Genomic DNA, 7,909 nt, shown 5'->3' with positions numbered 1-7,909 from the left:
AAATTACATTATCATATTTGGAAGTATTATGTTAGTCTATTTTTTGAACTATCTGTACTGATCTCCTTAGTGCTCTGATTACTTGAGATAGTTGTCTTCTGCCTTTCTTAGGCCTTTGCTTTTCCAGCGTTGCTACCTCAGGGACTAACGTGAGGAGGGCAAGAGACTGTTTTCCTTTAATATGGTCTCTGGGTAATACACTAACAAAGTAACAAACAGAATTTAGGTAATCATAATACCTCAGCTAGCTTAACTAGATAGGAAAAAAAAGACTAGTAAGCAAAACCAAAGTGCACAACTCTGAATAGTTAAAACTATGATTTAGTGATAACATGTAATTCTTCCAGCTGCTGTGGCAGGATACAGGAACTTATACATCACAGAATGTATTTTTTTCTTTTAAAATAGGTTTCAAACAGTAATATTCATACATATACCTTTGGGTCTTCTTTTCAAAATTGCTAGATGTGCTTAACCGTCTTTGTGTTAAGCTGCTGACACTTCACAAACATCCACTTTGGGGACAAACGTTTTGGCAGGGTCTGTTGCAATAGGACAAGGGTTTTAAACTAAAAAAAAAAAAAAGATTTTAAACTAAAAAGGGGTAGACTTAGACTAGAGGAAGAAATTTTTTACAATGACAGTGGTGAAACGCTGGAACTGGTTGCCCAGAGATGTGGTAGATGCCCCATACCTGGAAACATTCCAGGTCAGATTGGACGAGGCTGTGAGGAACATGATCTAGTTGAAGATGTTCCTGCTCATTGCAGAAGGGTTGGACTAGATGATCTTTAAAGGTCCCTTCCAACCCAAACCATTCTATGATTCTGTTGTTGGAGAATGTGAACAGCATAGGGTGTAGAATTGTTATCTATTATACGTTTCTGTAAAACAGTGTTCAAGAGTGTCCACAAGTACTCTGTTCTCAATTCAGATTCAAACCTCGTTAGAATTTTCTGTCTATCTCTGTGTAAGCAATGCGGTTGATGGACTAAAACAGTGTGCTAAGCCATAACTACCAAAAATGACAACACCATCAAGGACATTTTAGCCAAAATCATGGTCACTAGGTTAGTTTGAGTGCTCCCTTGCATTTCTCTCCTAACAAATTTTGACACTGACTGTAGTGTAAGTCTTTGATATTCATAACTTTTATAACTCCTTTTTGGTGGGTATACTTTGACTGAAATTCCACATAAAATAAATGAACCAAGAACAATTTAAAGTATATAACAAGAACTTAATTTGGGACTAATCAGATTCTTGGTTTTTAGTAGTTTTGGTAACATTCACTTCAGCAGAATTCTTCATGGGTAAGTAAATATCTATTTGGACATGCCTTCTTCAGTTTGGTTTACTGAACATAATGAAAATCCTCTTAACTGTTTTCAGGAAATCAAGAATTCTACCTCAAATACTTCACATGCTGACATTCCACGAAAAATGTTCAATATCCGTTGGAATAGGTTTTTCAAGGAGTATTCATGTAAACTCATTCCCTAGAAGAAAAAGGGACAAAACCTTAGTGATGTTGATGAAACCTAAAGGGATAACAGCTAGTGTAGCTGTACAAGGCGGATGATGCCAGGATAGCAGCTTTGAAACACCTGGAGAAATGTAGGATACTCATTACTTGACAAAAGTCAAAAGAATACTGATATCAGGCCCTTATAAAAGGGCTCAAGAACTTAATAGGGCTCAAGGACTCAAGAACTTCGCTCAAGAAAATATGGAGGTGAAAGCAGTACAGGTATAATTTTGAGGTTTATATTAAACTTGGGGGGAAGAAATATAAATAATCACATGGCTATGAAGTAGAATAAAGGCTATACAACTAAGATAGCTATATCAACAATTCCTTTTCAGTATTCCAAAAATGTGTTTCTTTCAATATTTATGAGTTTATTAAAAATGTAGTTATTTAATGATTATTACCAGGACACCATCAAAGTCAATAGTATTTCTTATAACACTGTTTGTTTTAACATAGTTGGGAGATAAACAGATTGAGAAGTTCCTTAATTCTTCAGTTAGCCGCAGCCCACAAAATCAGAAGAATTAATCAACTTCTGTAGGAAAAGCATATGTGATTAGATGATTCATTGTAAGTAGATGTCAAGTTCTAAAAAGGAAACAAGTTCAGTTTTTCATATTAGTTGTGATGAAGGATGAAATTTGAAATGCCCACATGTCTCAGGAGAGTACTTTCTCTTCTAAAAATTCTGATCTGAATTGCTTAGTGGAGTCCTACAGCTCTACATAAGATGCTTTTATGTGCGCTGTTGACATTCTGAGTCATGTAAACTTGCAAGGAAAGGAGGAAAACAACGAAGAGTGAATGCTTAATGTTTTACAGATTGCTCCACGCATTAATTTTTTCAATAACATAGATTATACTTCTACGTTTACTCTGCAGAGCACTGCATATGACAGATATATTATAGCACACCAAATAGTTTCTCCCCTGTTCCACGTTTGATGAAAAAGGCACAAAAGATAATGGAAAACTCAGTTTTAAAACAAAAAACAGCTGCTAATGCCAGCATGAAATTTTGAGCTATATGGAGCACGACAAAATAGAGTATGATAAGGTGTGCCAAAATACAACACAACATTCATATTGAGATTTTTCTAATTATTTTACATTTATCTAATCAAAACAAACACTGCTGGAAGAGCTCAAGTAGAACAGGGATGATTATTCTTCAAGTCTGGATGCTTAAAATTAGGTATCTAAATCTTCAGTTAGACTCTAAGGGAGTCTGGAAGCTAATAATGCTAAAATATGAATTGAAATGTGAAGAGTTGGATGCTTGTATATCAACATAATTGTCTCCTTGGTTTGGAGTCCATTGAAGGAAAAAACATGAGAATAGTCTCAGTTATATACTAAATAAAAACCATTGCCCTACACTTGAATTCACTGGAAGTGTCCTTCTGGGAGATTTGGAGACTCTTTCAGACTGCGTCAGGAATATAAAATAACGACTACTCGTAAAAGAAGAAATGTTTAGTTGATGCAGAAATATTTATAGATTATTCATACTTAAGTTCCAAAACAGACAACAGTTCCAAAAGCTGCAAGATGGAATCAGTTAGAAAAACCAATTACAGCTTGTATCAGTAGGACTTTTACTTAATTCCTTCAAAGACAACACATGGAATGAATCAGCATAAACTGAAGAATGCCTTATGATAGTTTTCCTAATATTACACAAAAATTTGTCTATCACAGTAGGCTGTATATATTGACCTCTACACGGTATACTCTCTGCAGACTGGTTATTAGTATGTTAAGAACTATTGCATATATGTATGTATAATGAATAAGGGCAAGATGTGTGGTGACCTTATTTTGGGTTTAATTACAAACAATTAGTTGTTTCAGATGGGTAGTGAATGAGGGATTTGAAAGCAAGACTTGAAAGCTAGGACAGAATTCTAAGCAGGCTGGCCATGCATTCAGGTGAGATTTACTGGAGTCATTGCTTCTACGTTCGAAATGCCACTTTTACATTCTAACATGAAGTGTCAGGCTTTGATGAAAGTGAACTTGGCAAGTACTTCACTGAATTGGATAGAAATAAGACCCATGCATCAAAATATGTCTAAATAATCTAGATAATTTTGCTACTTTGTTTAAATGACAACAGCACTTTTACAGCTAGGACTTAATTTTGAAACCATCACACTGCTTCATATACAGTCATGCACCGCTTCGTCAAATAGATCCACTGGACCAGCTGCTTGCTTAGTTAAATGGATCCACAGGCAGCAAATCAAAGTGCTTGCTATAATAGTGCTTTTAAAGTTTGAAAATAGATGTAAGTTATAGCAGCTTCATGTTTCCTGAACTGTTTGCTTAACTCTGCTTTTTCTTATGTTGCTGTTGCAATGCCTTACTACATTTGCAGCACAATGATCTTGGCTTTGGTTTTGCGTATTTTGGTTTAAAGTGAGGCTACTCCACTGACTAATTTTACCGCCAAATTTAGAAAAGAGTGAGAGCATAAGACCAACAAAAGGCCGTATCAGAGTTTAATACTGTGATTTATTTTAAAACTGTGTTTCAATGAATGTTTACACTAAATAAAGCTGCGCTACAGATAGGTTGTACCTTATCTTAGTCTGCTTTTCTACTTACAACTAGACTGGCACCTCTACCTGACCTGGTGTTGAACGAGCTACTGAGGTATCTCCATGTTGCGTGGATGGGGTTAGCAGCCGCTGCTGGGATAGATAAGAACTAATTTTGTTTTACGTCTACAGAGAGTTAGAATACAATATGGTCCTGTGTGAAAAGCAGTTTTAAATAAGAGACTGTGATTTTGCTGTGTTTTTATGGTTGGTCTAAGCAATTCTCCTAATAGGCCTTTGTATTGCTTGGCACCTGGTGCAGCTTTGAGCATAACATGATGATATTTTGAAGGGCTGTGGGTAGTTATCCACTATCTAGTCATATTGTTGCTGATTCCACCATAAGCTCCTTTATGTCTGGTAATGCCTGTAAGTAGTGTGTAAGTACTGGAATGCATTTCAACAAATATTGTCCTGTCGATTTTTTTTTTCTTTATTTTTTGAGCACTGTCTAATAGAGCTGAGCAAATATATCGCATGAATAACTCATTAAATATTTTGCCATTCCTGTATTTGCCAAATCACTGGTTCTCAAATATATTCATTATTCCAATTTATGTGGGAATTTATTAGGTGAATAAATCTTCGTCTGTAGGCAATTTTTAAGAGATGATTATGAAGATTACCAATTTACATTGGGTTTATTCTGCTCTGTAATAGGAGATGTAGACATTCTAACATGACTTGCAAGTTATTATTTTCAAATGGATGCTGAAACTGAGTTTCCCGAGTTCCTTATTGCTTCCAGAGTTAATAGTTCTTGTTTAGTTTCCCATCCTTTGGATGAAACCATTACCGACTCCATCCCTCAAGCTTTCTCCTCTGCTTCTTTCCTTTTGAATAAAATCTTGCAAAGTACTTTCCAGAAAAAAAATCCTGACAGGTGAAACATGAGATGGCCTTTCCCATATCTCTTTTGCCTTTCCTCTCCCGTGTGAACTGAATCTTCTCATCCATTCTTATCCATCCCTCTCTAGCCCTTCCTCTTGTTCCAGGAATTTAATTCTGTTGTTTGCCTGTCTCCCTCCTTCCTTCTGACCTTCTTTTTTCTATTCCAACGCTTTCTCTTGTCTCTTTGTCACTTCCTGCACTCAACTGTCCAGAGAATCTTTTTGTCTGTGATCTTGTCTTGCCATTTAGCCTCTTTGGCTTCTCCACTGATGTTTCTCTCAAAAAATACACCTTCCTGAAAAATGTACCTCTGAATCCTCTGTTTCTGTCCTTCATCCCTATGACTTCTCCCCGGCTTTTGATACTGCCAATTCAATTCTAATACTGCCAGTTCCTGGTTTTAAGTCAATTTACTTAATCCACACCACTTTGCCTAAACTGCAACTTTAGATTTTTCTCAATCGCCTCTCAGGAGGAAGACACCATTACATTGTGAGTAAAAAAAATCCTATAGGAAACGTGTTACCAGTTGCAAAAGGCTGAAGTTATGTTGTGAATGGGACAGCACGATTGCAGGTGGAGTAAGGAGGGGGTTTCTAGTTTTCTCCACTTCATTACTGCCATGAAACTTGTCTCCTGCCTCTTTGGTGCTTAGTGAGTCTCTAACAACAAACACCTCTCAGGTGATTAGAAATTACATGTGCCTGAAGAAAATAGTTTTTGAAAGCAGACATTGTCTCACTCATATCTGCTCATTGAATAGAGAGCTGCTGGGGAAAACCAGTTTTGTTCAGACAAGCAGTACCATTTATGTTAAAAGAAGTGCATGCTGTGATTTTTCTGAACTCTCTGAAGTTCAGTTGTGTGTCGTCTTCTATTATACTAAAATATTAGATCATCGCTACTGATGATTTGTAATCACTGCTTTTAAATTTACATGTTGATTGATAAGGCAGGATTATCACGTGATTGAGAATGAATAAGAAATAGGAAAATTCTGTTGCCAGCAGTGCCCCAGATTTCTTTTGTGGCTGCTTAAACAGCTTAGTCTTTCAGTATTCTTTTTCCCATTTAAGCAAAAAGAGGGTATCAATGTTTTCTTTCCTTGTGGAAGAATGCAGAAGTAATGTCTCTTGTATTTGTGAATACAGGAGTAAGGTAATCAGACATGTGTTAAGGATAAACACGTAAATTTCATTTGTACTGAATTTCAACTATTGATTTGTAAATCCTTTTGGAAACAGAATAAGATTTTTTTTTTCCTGGCATTTTTCTACCAAATATCATTATATTCATATGGGACTTGGGTAATCCTTTTTAAACAAATTTCTATAAATTCAAAAAGAATAAAGAAGAAGAACCTACTCAGCCTGTTTCTGACTCCAATAAAAGCTACATGAGGGTAGGATATACTGTTAAAAAAAATTGATCTTTTAACTGAATATTTAACAAGCTTTAATGCACTCTCTTTTTTTCTTTTTTGAGTAAAGCACTTGGAGAAAATCTGATATTTTTTGACAAATCTCAAGTTTTCAAATATTACTGTACTGTTGAAAATAGATTTTTAAATTTAATTAGACAGTATGTCATATGTAATTAAAAGTCTGTCATTTTAAATTAGATAATTTTTGGAGAAGAATTAGTTGAATCCTGCAATGGGTTCACTGAGACGGTCAAGAACTGAAGACTTTCAAGTAACCCTTTGGCATCCCTCATGTTATTTAAGAAATGTGTGCCTCTTAATGCTTCACACCATATTACTGGCAGGAGTAAGGTGGTTTCTTGTGAATGTTAGAGTTTATAGAGTGACCTATAAAAGGAAGGAAAATGAAATAAAATGGGTGCAGAATATAAGACTACAGCTGTAATTTTGTCCCAGGGTCTACACCATAGGTAAGAAGTATGAACATATCAATTTTTGCACTAGGATTTGCCAACGTGAAACTGGCACACCGGCCCTTTTTGCATCATCTCATTCCTCTGTATGGGACCAGTTACAAAATGGTTAAAAACTAGTTGCAAGGGGAAAAGGAGAGACTGGGACGCAAGGGAAGAAATTTTCCATATTCCTTGAACTTCTTAGCTTTTTTTTGTTCTGTTTTTCACTCTGTGATTCACTCAGATTGTTATAACATTGTTATAACAACAAAGGAGGATTCTGGCTGAGCAGAACTGTGGACTAACTGATACGTAAGACAATGACATTGTCTCCCAACTGAAAAATGCAATGCATTCTTCGCCCTATCTTGTTGTTGCTATATCAGTATGAACCTTTGATTAAATTTATCTCCTAAAGAAGTGGAAAATTCTGCAACGTCAAAGTCACTAAGACAATAAGCCAGAATATTTGCCCCATTTAATATTCCTTGTGTTCTTCTGGGACAGGCTGATTGCTCTCAAGGAGAGACAGGGTAAGATGTGCCTATGAACCTTATATATTCTCCTCTTGTTCTTTACAACTGTAGGAAATGTCTCTTACTCCGTACAGATACTGGAGTTCACAGACCTGCTTGCCTCAAAGTCAGTAAGTGCATTCTTTGAAGAGCAGGTTCCTTTATATTCTTAGTACAACTTGGGATGGAATCAGGTATATGAAGAGATACGTGACTAGGAGTTAATTAGGCTACACATCAGTATGTATCAATTTAGACTTGTGTTCCAAAGATGCAATCACTATGTAGATTGGCTTATTCCCTAGCAAAACTCACTTGAAAACAAGATATCATGCTTCATCTCCATGATGCAGAATAAGGACAAATGCAGGAAGTCCCAAATTGTAGGAAAAATGGTTCTTTAGTTCTGTAATCACACAATTCCTGGATGCTTACAGACTGCACGGGGCATTTGAGCACACGTGATGTTCAAGCGCTGCCACAGAAGT

Source organism: Chroicocephalus ridibundus, chromosome 5 (assembly GCF_963924245.1).
Source record: "Chroicocephalus ridibundus chromosome 5, bChrRid1.1, whole genome shotgun sequence".
In the NCBI taxonomy this organism is placed as follows: domain Eukaryota; kingdom Metazoa; phylum Chordata; class Aves; order Charadriiformes; family Laridae; genus Chroicocephalus; species Chroicocephalus ridibundus.
This window is presented reverse-complemented; position numbering follows the sequence as displayed.